Consider the following 13,939-nt stretch of genomic DNA (forward strand, 5'->3'; position numbering starts at 1 on the left):
TTTCACTACAATGATCCTGACCTCTTTATCAACTACAGCTGCTTCTTCAGCACCAATCTGAATACTATCCTGTCTTAAAACTTCCTCTGCCAGACAAACCAGGCGTTCACCTTTCAATTCAAGTTCATTCAAGTTCTTGGGATATGGGCAGGATAGAGCCACATTCTTGGCCAAAATATCAAAAGAATGGCTTCATCCCAATTCCTGATAGAGTTCTTGGTGCCCTCTAAACATTCATGTGCTAGATCTCAATGTCTGCATTTCTCTCAGCAGTGCTGTGTAGTAGCGGCCAACGCTACTACATTTCACGGGTTCGGGCGAGGAAATGAGAGGGTTACATAAAGACAAGACAACAGGTTTATTTTCAAAGGGGAGAAGACTTATATACCAACAGCAGTCACAGTGGAAATTCACTCAGACCAAGGTCTATGTCCTCAACCCCGCGGCAATGGGCGGATAGTTTGCATACTTGCAAACAGGCCTAGGGGGAAGGAGGGAAGTGAACACCTAATCGAGGAGGACAGAGACCACAAAGGGCACCTTAGGTCACCCAACAGGGTCTCAAAGGAACGCCTAGTCATGAGGCGGGATAGCCAACCCCAAGGGCACCTTAGGTCACCCAGTAGGGTCCCAACAGTGCTGCCTCCAAGCTCCCACTAGAATGACCCATTAAGCACTGCTTCTACATTCCGCCCACAAAACAATTCCAAAGTTTAAAAGCCACAGCAGTGATCCAACTTCTCAGGTCCAATTGTCATAGTTTTTTACTTTTTTACCTCCTTGCTATGATATTTTAACAGAAGCAAGTTAGGGAGGAAAGGGCTCATTTTAACACATAATTTCATGTTACTGTCCACCTTTTCAGGGAAGTCAAAGCATTAGGAACATGAAGCAGCTATTTACAGCCACAGTCAAGAGCAGAGAGAGCAAATGCATGAATGCTCATGCTCCCCTCACTCCAGTTTTGTTCTTGTTATTTTTGGACACAAGGTCTTACTCTGTTGCTCTAGTTGGCCTAGAACTCTCTATGTAAATCAGGCTGGTCTCACACTCACAGAAATACATCCAGTTCTTCCTCAAGAGTGCTGGAATTTACAAAAATATTTACTACTATGTCTCACTCTTCATTCTTAATATAACTCAGGATCCCCTGCCTAGGGAATAGAAACTTCTCGCTTCAGTGCAACCAACATAATCAATCCCCACAGATATATCTGTAGGCCATCCTGATGTAGACAGTTCCTCATTGAGACTCTCTTCGAATGTGAGAGTGTGTTAGGATTTGGTACTCTGGGAGCTGAGAGGACATGAGGACTGTGTTCACTCACCACCTTTCCCACCCGTATCATAGATAACACTTTTTAAAAAAGTTTATTTATTTATTATGTATACAACATTCTGCTTCCATGTATATCTGCACATCAGAAGAGGGCACCAGATCTCCTAACGGATGGTTGTGAACCACCATGTGGTTACTGGGAATTGAACTCGGGACCTTTGGAAGAGCAGTCAGTGCTCTTAACCTCTGAGCCATCTCTCTAGCCCCAGATAACACTGTTTTTATTTGCATATATTAATTACACATGACTGGATTTATTTATTTAAAGATTTATTTATTTATTTATCATGTATCCCTGCAGGCCAGAAGAGGGCACCAGATTACATTACAGATGGTTGTGGCTACCATGTGGTTGCTGGGAATTGAACTCAGAACCTCTGGAAGAACAGTCAGTGCTCTTAACCCCTGAGCCACCTCCCCAGCCCCTATTTATTTATTTTTGAGACAGGGTTTCTCTGTATTGTTTTGGAGACTGTCCTGGTACTCGCTCTGTAGACCAGGCCTCGAACGCACAGAGATCCGCCTGCCTCTGCCTCCCTAATGCTGGGATTAAAGACATGTGCCACCAACGCCCGGCCCACATGACTGGATTTAATCATGATGTTTTCATATGTGTAGATAATGTAATTTGATCATACTTATCCCCATTACCCTTTTCTGTTGTCCCTCCCACTCCTGTCGATTCCTTTCTCTCCTCAGCTAGTCCCTCTTCTACTTTCTTGTCCTTTCTTTTCTTTTTTTTTTTTTCTTTGTAATTTAGTGGGTTTCATTAGGGTTGCTTAGAAGGGCACGGGTAGGAGGTTATTTATAGGAGCATAGACATTGTAGTAGTGGCTACTTCTCTCCCTTCCCCAGACACTATTAACTACCTGTAGATACTGGGTGGGGGGGGCATGAACTGCTTCCCTATCCAGGCAGGGTGTCTATAGGCCCAGTCTCATGCAGATACCAGTAGCTGCTAGAATTCAAGGGTGTCATTCCCTGAAGACAGTGTTCCCCAACACTCCACGCTATTCTCAAGCTATGATACTTTTCCCACACCTTTCTCTCATGTTCCCCAAGTGTTGGATGAGGTGAAGTAGATGTGACATTTATAGATGAACACTCAATAGTCACTTATTCTCAACACTTTAACCAGTTCTGAGTCTCAGCAGTAACTGCCATTCCCCTGTAAGAAGAAGCTTTTCTGACCAGAATTGCTAGCAACAATAATCTTTGGTGCTAAACATAATTATTTAGAAGACAATTCAACAAGTAAGTTGTGTCTAATTAGCAAAAGAACAGAAGCAGCTTCCTCAGTAAGATATATGTTCTCCCAGCTATGGACTCTTGGCCAAGTTTACAATGTCAATAGATGGCACTTTTTTTTTTTTTCTTTTAATAGTGTCTCACTGTGTAAGCCTGGATGGCATGGGACACACAGAGACTCACCTGCCTCTGTCTTCCCAGTGCTGGGATTAAAGGAGTGTGCTGCTATGCCCAATGCTAGTGAAGGGACCAGCTTCCCTTTTGGCAGCCATAATGGCAGAACACGTGCTTCTATGACCTTGTCCTAGAAACTAGAAAGTCAGATGCCTGCCTCGTGACAAGGAGCCAATCAGAAGTTAGCTGGTAGCGCTATGCTTTACGACCCTGGGTGTGCTTTACTGACAAGCGCACAGCAATGATGTAGAGAGCATAGCAACTACCCTGGGAGGGCCTGTGGGCCATAACAACCAGTTAACCAATCAACACAGGGCAAGCCCTCCAAGCCTGGAGGCACACCAATCGTGAGCCTGTGCGTACCCCTAGACACTCCCCTTACACTGCCCTATAAGATCTTTCGGGAGCCCCTAGGAGCCATCTTTGCTAGCCATCCACCATGGTGGGTGGATCAAAGACCCGAGCTAACATGGGGTTAGCTCGTTAAATTACAATAAAGCCTTGTGCAGTTTGCAGCAAGCTCTCGAATCCGCCTGGTGATTGGGGTGACTGAGAACGTGGCCTGGGACCCCAGATACTTGAGTTTTCGGGGGTCTAACACTAGTACTTTTTATTATTGACTAATAAGTGGCTCACCATGCCTTGTGAACGCTGACAGGGAAATACACAGAGAAGCAATGGGGAGGGGATAGCAGCTGCCAAGCCTGATCCACCTAGCCACATTGTCACTAGCTGATGACTGATATCTGTGCTCAATGCCAACACTTATGTAACCTGACTCTTGGGCCCAAATACAGAGAGCCACCTGGCCTCTGGTTAGTTAGTGGTTGTGCCTAACACAAACAATGGCAATGGAAAAAGCTAATTTCCATAAGTAAGCTTTTACCATCAGATATCTCTCACATCTAAGCACCGACTTACAGTGGATTCTATCCAGAACTCCAAGGTTTTTGTTTTTTCTTTTTGTTTGTTTTGAGACAGGGTTTCTCTGTGTAGCCCTGGCTGTCCTGGAATGCACTCTGTAGACCAGGCTGGCCTCGAACAGTGATCTGCCTGCCTCTGCCTCCTGAGTACTGGGAATACAGATGTGTATCACTGCTACTTGGCTATCCCAGAACCCCATGGTAAGAAGAAAAAGCATACAGCAAGGTCACAGTGAGTCCATGGGACCAGAGTTCTTCCAGTTAACTTTATGTTGCTGTGGTAAAACACCCATGACTAAGGCAACTTAGAAAGAAAGAGTTGTTTGGTTTTTGGTTTTTCTTTTAAATTTGGTTTTGTTTTGGGGGGAGGTTGTAAGGGTGGAGGGTGGATTCAAGAGGAGTTAAAGGGGATCATGATACATGATGTGAAATCCACAAAGAATCAATAAAAGTAAAAAAAAAGAAAAGAGTTTATCCAGAGGGATACAAGTCTATCATGGTGGAAAGCATGGCAGTGAGTGGTAGCGTTGCGACAGGAAGCTGAGAGCTCACATCCAACCCAAAGTGGTCCAAATAACCTACAACAAAGCCTACTTTATGATAAATATATGTTTTATTTGTAATTAATTTCTTGAAATTTACATTAGTAGGATGAAAAATGGAACATTTGCGAGCAGAATTGTGTACCATCATCATCAAGAAACCTTAAGTTGACCCAATGGTGAGTAGCCATCTTAAAATACCTTACAAATGTGTAAAAAAAATTAAAACCTAATGGCAAGCATGTGTTTTCAGGAATTTCTCAGTGCTTATAAGATGGCCACTCTCTGGACTCTAGGCCTTTATAATAATATTGTGAAATGCTAATACCTCAGGCTAGGTGGAGGAACGGCTTCCCTCTCATCTTAGGTAACCCAAGTTGCCTCTACCTTCCAAGTACTAGGATTACAGGGAGGCACGCTATAACACATGACATTTATACTTTACTGAAGACAGATGCATGCCAGATAAGCATTCTGCCAACTGACTATGCTCCCAGCCCTACTTTCTTAATTTCTGCTCATGATCTTTTTTTTTCCCTTTGGGTTTTCGAGACAGGATTTCTCTGTGTAACAGAGCTTGTTGTCCTGGAACTTGCTCTGTAGATCAGGCTTGCCTTGAACTCACAGAGATCTGCCTACCTCTGCTTCCTGTGTGCTGGGACTAAAAGCATGCACACCACCACTGGCTCTGCCCATGTTCTTAAGTCTTTTCAAAAATCCAACACCAAAGTGCTTTTAGTTTCCTTCTTGAATGGTGGCTGAGCCAGACATACGCCTGCTTCTGTGCCCTCTACTACTCCAGCTCAGTGTTCAGGCTTTTCCCTCCTCTGTGCCGTTCTTTGACACACTAGATAACTCCTTCAGCCCCTCTCTCATGTGCTCAGAATCTGATGCCATTCTATCCGGTGAGAAAACTCCACGTAAACATCCTAAAATTCCTTCCACAAAGGCTCCCTTTATTACTGTTTACCACATTGAAGTGCATTATATTATTATTTTTATATTCATTGTTTTTTTTTTCCTTTTACCACTTTGTATTTTAATTTATACTCTGCCTTTCCAAAACTGGAAGTTCTTTAAAGCTAAAACTCACATCTGTATAAGTGACTTTTCTCATCAAAGTGACCCCAAATAACGAACTTCCCTGTCCCACCAGACTGCAACTTGTCTGAAACTCTCTTGCGTAAGGCATGGTGGAGGGAGCTGCCCATCCAAAGTAGCGGGAACTCCAGGCAGCAGCTTGTTTGCATGAAACAGAATGCAGGCTGGAACTCTCAGAAGTATCTCTCCTGACCAATTGGTTGGCTTAGAGCAGTTGGTTCCACTTTCTAAACTCTCCACAACCACCCCAAAATGGCAACACCCACTGGAGCCAAGAGTTCAAACACATGTGCCTTTGGGGGCATTTTCTATGTCAATCACAGCCTGTCTTCCCCTGTGTACATCCCTGGTGTTTGGCACAGGCTCACACAGTGGGACATCTCAGAGTGCTGGTTGAATGATGTTGGAAATTCAGGTTTGCTTCATCCGATGATTCTTTTTCCAGATCCGCTTCTAGAATTTAGTTGATGCAGAATTGAAGTATCCTTTTTTCCAACCTTCTCTGTGTGTAAGCCGATCAAATTAAACCCTTTTAATTGGTGTGTACATGTAAGCATGCTTTTACCAAACAGTACACAGAGATATGCTCTTGACAGTTCTGTGAATTGATATTGGTAATATTTAAAATGCAAACTATCTAACCATGCATTGCAATCTCTTCATTAGAAGCGAAGCTTCCAACCCCCTGGCCCTCTCCCGCTTTGTGGTGTGGTTAGTGAAAAGATTTACTGAGGTTTGTCATTTCAGTTTTTTTCCTCCTGTAAATAGGGAAATAAGATGGTGTTGAGCTGGGTAGTTTTCTTCCATGTGACTCCGCCGTCTGTGTTTTGGATATGGGGGGCGGCTGACTTCTCCCGGCCCCTCCTTATGTTTCCCTAGCTCCAACAGCACATTTTCTGTAATTGGCTTTCTCCGTTGGCCAGGAGTCTCTTTACTTTCAACATTCAACATGTTTGACAGAAGTCTTGTATGGTTCCAAAAATAATAAAGCCAGTCCCAAGAATAAAATGACACACAGCACATTGGTTTGTTTTGGTTTGGGGGGGGTATGGCTTTGGTTTTATTAAATTCTTAAAAAAAATTTTTAGCAACACATCATGTGGCATAAATAAAAATATTTTCTCCACAGTAACACAAACAAAGAGATGTGATCGATGGCTTGTGCAGGAGCAGCAGAGGAGGGCTGTCATTGGAGGGTTGCTGGCATGGGCAACCATACGATCTGTTGAAGACTCTCTTAGATGGGATTACACATACCCTGGATCCCAGGAGGAACGAGAGTTTGCATGCAATGTATCACAAGAACTGTTCTGAATCCAATGAAATCCATTTCCCTTATTGTTAGAGACTAACATAAAAAGCAACATTCAATTATCTCTTTATCTAGCTGATGTCACCTCTAGCAAAATAGTCAAATTGTCCCATCAATAAAGCATTACTAAATGTTCAGGGTGTCTAGACTTAGGCGTTTTCACCAGCATGGAGAGAGGATGACAGCTGGAAAGCAGGTAACTGTGGAACTAACAGCAAAATCTTTATGGCTTTGTGTGAAGTATTTTAAATCTTTCTACAGTAGTAAATTGGAGTAAAAAAAATCCTGATGAAGGAATCTCTTTGTCACTGTTAATGAAGCCTCCCATAGCCAGCATCTGACTCACACTATAGGAGCCTTACCCCAAAGCCATCCCTGGATTAGCAGGATCAGGATTCAGTGTGACAGCATGATGTGGAAGCCAGCAGCAGCCACACAATTGCAGTCTTGGATGCTTTTAACCTGAGAGTACATCTCTTTTGCTTTTTTGTTTTTCTAGACAGGGTTTCTCTGTGTTACAGCTCTGACTGTCCTAGAACTCACTCTGTAGACATGCAAATTAGGAAGGGGTCCACTCCATGGCTGAGGTTTTCCCAAGATTTAGTGTTGTGGAATATTATTTTACCTAGTCAAAGGTGTGTTACATTTGTTTATGCTGCATCTGTTTAACAATGTAAGGATGTGTGTTTATGTAAAGATGCATTGCATTTGTTTTACCTTTCCTGCCTAAGGCACCTGATAGGTCTAATAAAAAGCTGAATGGCCAATAGCTATGTGGGAGAGAAATAGGCATGGCTATCTGGGAAGAAAATAAATAGGAGGAGAAATCTTGGCTTGTGAGAAGAATGAAGAGGAATGAGAGGAAAATAGAGGAGAGAATGAGGGAGATGCCTTGGGCAAGAAGCCAGCCACCCAGACACAAGAAGCAGTGAAAGTCAGATATACAGAAGTAAGAAGGTAATAAACCCCAAGGTAACAGGTAGATGAAAAGAAACAGGTTAAGTTAAAAAAAAAGCTAGCCAGAAACGAGCCTAAGCTAGGCCGAGCATTCAAAACTAATAATAAGTATCCCTGTCATGATTTGGGAGCTGGTTGGTGGCTCAAAAAGAAAAATCTGGGTTCAGTTTAGTCAACAGATTGAAAAAAAGCAGCTTCCAGGAAGTGTTCTTTCTAGGTCTCTTTCCAGTTCCCTGCCCATGTGATATGTAGTCTTTCCCAATCATACCTTCACCACAGTATCTAACTGGGTTTCCTGAGGGGCGCAGCACTCTCTTTTCCTCTAGAAGCTGCCACCCTGTGGGGCCCAGGCTTGTCTAGACACAGACAGAACTCCATGTATGGAGTCCTCAGCATTGGTTCCTATGGGTAACTGTATCTGGAGACAGGTTTTTAATGCTAATCAAATTAAAATGTGGTCATTAAGATGGACCTTAATCCACTATGAGTGGTTCCCCAAAGAAGGGAAAAACTGGGTGTAGAAACACATGTAAGGTGAAGATACTGTGAAGAGACAAGTGACAGGATGGCCAGATGCAAGCCAAGGAAAGGGAAGCCGCAGCAAAGGAATATTACATAGCATAACGCTCTCCTTTTAAGTCCTAAAGTGCATGCTACCCAAACACTCCTTTCATCTTGCATTGGTTGGTTCTGTGATACAAGCCCACAATCTTCCATCATCACACATTTCCTTCAGAAAGATCTGAGGAATAAGGGAATAAGTAGGTTTCTAGCTACTGCCTTTGGGAGAACCATCAAGTGGTTACAGACCTTAATGAATACCTATACAGCATCCATCTCCAAGATGATGCAAATACGGGTCTTTCCACACACGCTGTCAATCACCAACACAATGCCTATATGGGTACTTCCACACATAGCACCCATTGCTTGAGGGGAAGAGTGGAAGGGAAGGATTATGTCTCAGACCCAGACAATCCCCAGTTATCATCCATCTACAAGGAGGCAGTGGCTGGCTGGCTTTGTGGTCTTTCACTGTATTCCACAATGAGAATTCTCGGTAGCAGTGTTCTCTCTTCAGGACTGTGATGTGGCTATTTTAATTAAAATTAATTGTCAAACATAAGATTACATTGGCCTTCTCCAAGGTGGTTGCCTTGTCCTCCAGCTAGCCATCTCCACTCTTGTCATTAGTGCCTGTGCCACTTAGCAATATTAGGCAGGATCTCAAACAAGAAACATGCCACAGCCCCTTATATTCATTCTTTTTCCTTTATTTCTGCCACAGGATTAAAGTAATTTCTCCATTGCCAATGTTGTTTTCCCTGGACTCATGTGCATTTTACATGGTACCCTACAGTCATTAAAAATCCAAATAACAACAAATGCTGGTGAGCATATGGACAGAAGGAAGCCCTTCTGCACTGCTGATGGTAAGCTAGTCTAGCAGAGCTCAGGAGGAAAGTTTCTTTAAAAATGAACAACAGTGAGCACATTCCAGCCTACAACTCTGGCAGAAGCCCCCACTTTACCAGAGACCACTTCAGTTCCCAGAACCTCAGGGGGCACTCAGAATGCCAGAACCACAATGGAGACATCTTGCTGGACCAGAGGACTCACTGGCCACAAGAACTGCAGGCCATTCAGGCCAGAGACCCAAGAGGAAACAGAAACTAAGGGGGAAAAACACCCACCCAACAAAGGCAAACTCAAAAATTGGTGCCAAAACCTATAACTACCCCAAACCCAGAAACCTAGAGGCTAGCATAAAAACACAATCAACAACAGCAAGGGAAATATGTCGCCACCAGAGCCTAGATATCCTGCTACAGCAAGCCCTCAATATTTCATCATAGCTGAAGCACAAGAAAGCAACTTTGTGAAGATGATAGAGGTCCTTAAAGAGGAAAGAACAAGTCACTCAAAGAAATCCAGGAAAAGAAGAAAAATATTGGAGAAAATAACTAAATCCCTTAAGGCACAAGTATCATCAACAGAATACAAGAAATGGAAGAAAGAATTTCAGGAAGTTGAAGATATCATAGAAGAAATAGATATGTCACATTGGCCAAAGAAAATGTTAAATCAAAAAATTCCTGACACAAAACATACAGGAAATCTGGGTCACTAAGAAAAGACCAAACCTAAAAATAATAGAAATAGAAGAATTCAATCTCAAAGGCCCAAGGGCAGGCCAGTACAAATGCCTGAATACTGACAACTAAACTTTACACATTGATAGTGGAAGACTTCAATACCCTACTCTCACCAATGGACAGATCATTGAAACAAAAACTAAACATAGACACACTGGACCTAACAGACATTAAGAACCAAATGGACCTTACAGATATGTACAGAACATTTTACCCAAGCACAAAAGAATATACCGTCTTTTCACACTATACAGAACATTCTCCAAAGTGACCACATAATCACAAAGCAAGTCTCAGTGTGACTCCCTGCATCTTATCAGACCACCACAGATTAAAGCTGGATTTCAACAACAACAGAAATCTTACAAACTCAAGGAAAATAAAAAACTCCCTACTGAATGACTGCTGGGTCAAGGCAGAAAGAAATGAAAGGTTTCCTAGAATTCAACGAACATATCCAAACTATGGAACACAGTGAAAACGGTGCTAAGAGAAAATTTCATAACACTAAGTGCCTAGATAAAAAAGGAGATTAAAGGTGGCACACGCCTTTAATCCCAGCACTCGGGAGGCAGAGGCAGGCAGATCTCTGTGAGTTCGAGGCCAGCCTGCTCTACAGACCAATTCCCCTCATGAACATAGATGAAAAAATAATACTCAAATACTGAATCCAAGAACACATCAAGATTATTCACCATGATCAAGTAGGATTCATCTCAGAGATACAGAGATGGTTCAACATATGAAAATCAGTTAATGTAATCTACCATATCAACAAACTGAAAGGAAAAAAAACCCCACATGAACATCTCATTAGATGCCGAAAAAGCCTTTGACAAAATCCAACACCCCTTTATGATAAAAGTCTTAGAGAGATCAGAGATACAATGGAGACACTTAAACATAATAAAAGCAATTTACAGCAAGCCCATAGCCAACATCAAATTAAATGGAGAGAAACCCAAAGAAATTCCACTAAAATCAGGAACAAGACAAGGCTGTCCACTCTCTCCATATCTATTCAATATAGCACTTGAGGTTCTAGCTAGAGCAATAAGATAACTGAAAGAGACCAAGGGGATACAAATTGGAAAGAAAAAAAAGTCAAAGTATCACTATTTGAGGATGATATGATAGTATGCATAAGCAACCCCAAAAACTCTACCAGGGAACTCCTACAAGTGATAAACATCTTCAGCAAAGTGTCTGGATCTCTGTGACTCCAGGGCCACCTGGATCTACACAAGATTGATCCAGTCTTAAAGAGAAACATCTCATACAAAGATGATCTCAGCACCTGTGATCAGTTGCCTTTAATCCCAGCATTAGGGAGGCATATAAGACAGGGTCAAGATCTCAGCATCCAGCATTCATTCTCCAGCCACATTGAAGATAGGAGGGATTCATTCTCCAGCCACAACGAGAATAGGAAGACATTGAGTCTCAGGATTCTATAGCCATGCTGAGGAAAGGCAGCGAGATCAGCCCATTCAGCCTGAGGTAGTTATAAGAGCTAGTGGCCCACTACTTTGCTTTTCTGATCTTCAGCTTGAAGCTTGAACCCCAATATCAGTCTCTGGGTCTTTTTAAAAATTTTTCATTTTTTATGCATACAGCATTCTACCTGCATGTATGCCTGTATGCCAGAAGGAGGCAACAGATCCCACTATAGATGGTTGTGAACCATCAAGTGGTTGCTGGGAATGGAATTCAAGACCTCTGGAAGAGCAGCCAGTGCTCTTAACTCCTAACACTCTCCTGTGTTACATGCCTTCCTATATACAGATGACAAATGGATTGAGAAAGACATCAGGGAAACAACACCCTTCACAATAGCCACAAAGCATATAAAATATCTCAGGGTAACTCCAACCAAGCAAGTGAAAGACATATGTGATAAAAACTTCAAGTCTTTGAAGCTGGGCGTTTAATCCCCGGCACTCCGGAGGCAGAGGCAGGCAGATCTCTGTGAGTTCAAGGCCAGCCTGGTCTGCAGAGCGAGTGCCAGGATAGACTCCAAAGCTACACAGAGAAACCCTGTCTCTAAAAAACAAACAAACAAACAACCAAAAAAACCCCAAAAAACAAAAAAAAAACAAACAAATAAAAAACCTTCAAGTCTTTGAAGAAAGAAATTGAAAAAGATATAAGATGGAAAGATTTCCCACACTCATGGATTGGTAGGATTAACAGTAAAAATTTTACCAAAATTTTTACCAAAAGGAATCTACAGATTCAATTCAATCTCCATCAAAATTCCATCACAATTCATTTCAGATGTTGAAAAACAACACTCAACTTCATATGGAAAAACAAACAAACAAAAAAACCCAGGATAGCTAAAAACAGTCCTGTTCAATAAAAGAATTTCCAGAGGTATCACCATCCATGATTTTAAGCTCTACAACAGAGCTATAATAATAAAAACCACATGGTATTGGCATAAAAACAGACAGGTGGATCAATGGAATTGAATTGAAGACCCAGACATAAATCCACATAACTATTTTTGACAAAGAAGCCAAAATTATATAATGGAAAAAAGAAAGCATCGTCAACAAATGGTGCTGGTCTAACTGGATGCCTACATGTAGAAGAATAGATCCATATCTATCATACTGCTCTCAAGTCCATGTGGATCAAAAAATTCAACATAAAACCAGGTGCACTGAACTTATTAGATGAGAAAGTGGGGAATAGCTTTGAATACATTGGCACAGGAGACAACTTTCTGAACAGAACACCAATAGCACAGAGACTAAGATCAACAATTAGTAAATGGACATCATGAAACTGAGAAGCTTCTGTAAGGCAAAGGACACCATCAATAAGACAAAACGACGGCCTATAGAATGGGAAAGTATTTTTCACCAACTCCATGTCTGACAGAGGACTGATCTTGAAAATATACAAAGAACTTAATAAACTACACATCAAAATACAAAATAATCCAATTGAAAAATGGGGTACAGAGCTGAACAGAGAATTCTCAATTGAGGAATTTCACATGGTTGAGAAACACTTAAAGAAATATCCAACATCTTTGCCATCAGGAAAAGGCAAATAAAAACTACTTTGAGGTTCTATTTTACCCCTGTGGGATTGGCTAAAATCAATAACACAAGGGACAATTCATGCTGGAGAGGATGTGGAACAAGGGGAACACTCCTCCACTGCTGGTGGGAGTGCAAACTTGTACCATCACTTTGAAAATCAACATGGCAGTTTCTCAGAAAATTGCAAATTGATCTATCTCAAGACCCAGCAATACCACTCTTGGACATACACCCAAAGGATGCTCCATCCTACCACAAGGATGCTTGCTCACTTACGTTCATAGCAGCTTTGTTCATAATATCCAGAAACTGGTAACAACCTAAACATCCTTCAACCAAAGAATGGGTAAAGAAAATGTGGTACATTTACATAGTGGAGTATTACTCAGCTGTTAAAAACACTGACATCAAGAAATTTGCAGGCAAATGTATGGAACTACAAAAAAAAAAAAAATCATCTTGAGTGATGTAACCCAAATCCAGAAAGGCAAACATGGTTTTTACTCACTTATAAGTGAATAGTAGCTGTTAAGTAAAGGATAATTGTGCCACAATTCACAGATCCAGAGAGGCTAAGAAATAAGGAGGGGTAAAGGAGGAACACTTGGATCTCCTTGGAAGGTGAAATAGAATAGATTTTGTGGGGCAGGTGGGGACAGGAACAGGAGGGATTGTGCAGGGTGGTGGTGGTAGAGACATGGAAGGACAGAGTACTGGAAGAGACCGACTGAAATTGGGGATCACTTGGGGAGCAAAGTAGAAATTTAGTGCAGAGGAAACTCCCTGGATCATGGAGGGAGACCCTAAGGAACTCTCTAAGTAATGCGGGATAAGGAGCCCATGCTAGACATCTTCTATAAGCTGGCAAGGCTCCTAGCAGTGCGACTGGGACATCAGCCCAGCCACAAAACCTTTATTTTAAATCTGACTCTTTTGCCTGCGCTTGGGACACTTTTCCTCCTACTGAGTTGCTACATCCAGCAATGATATGAGAGTTTGTGTCCGGTCTTACTGCATCTTGTTAGACCATGTTTGGAGCTATCTCTAGGAGGCTGCTCTTTTCTTTGCTGTTGTTTTGAAGGGAAATGGGGGAGTTGATTCTGGGGATGGGGTGGGGGGGGCTAGGAGAAC

The sequence above is a fragment of the Cricetulus griseus genome, chromosome 2 (assembly GCF_003668045.3).
Source record: "Cricetulus griseus strain 17A/GY chromosome 2, alternate assembly CriGri-PICRH-1.0, whole genome shotgun sequence".
Taxonomy (NCBI): Eukaryota; Metazoa; Chordata; class Mammalia; order Rodentia; family Cricetidae; genus Cricetulus; species Cricetulus griseus.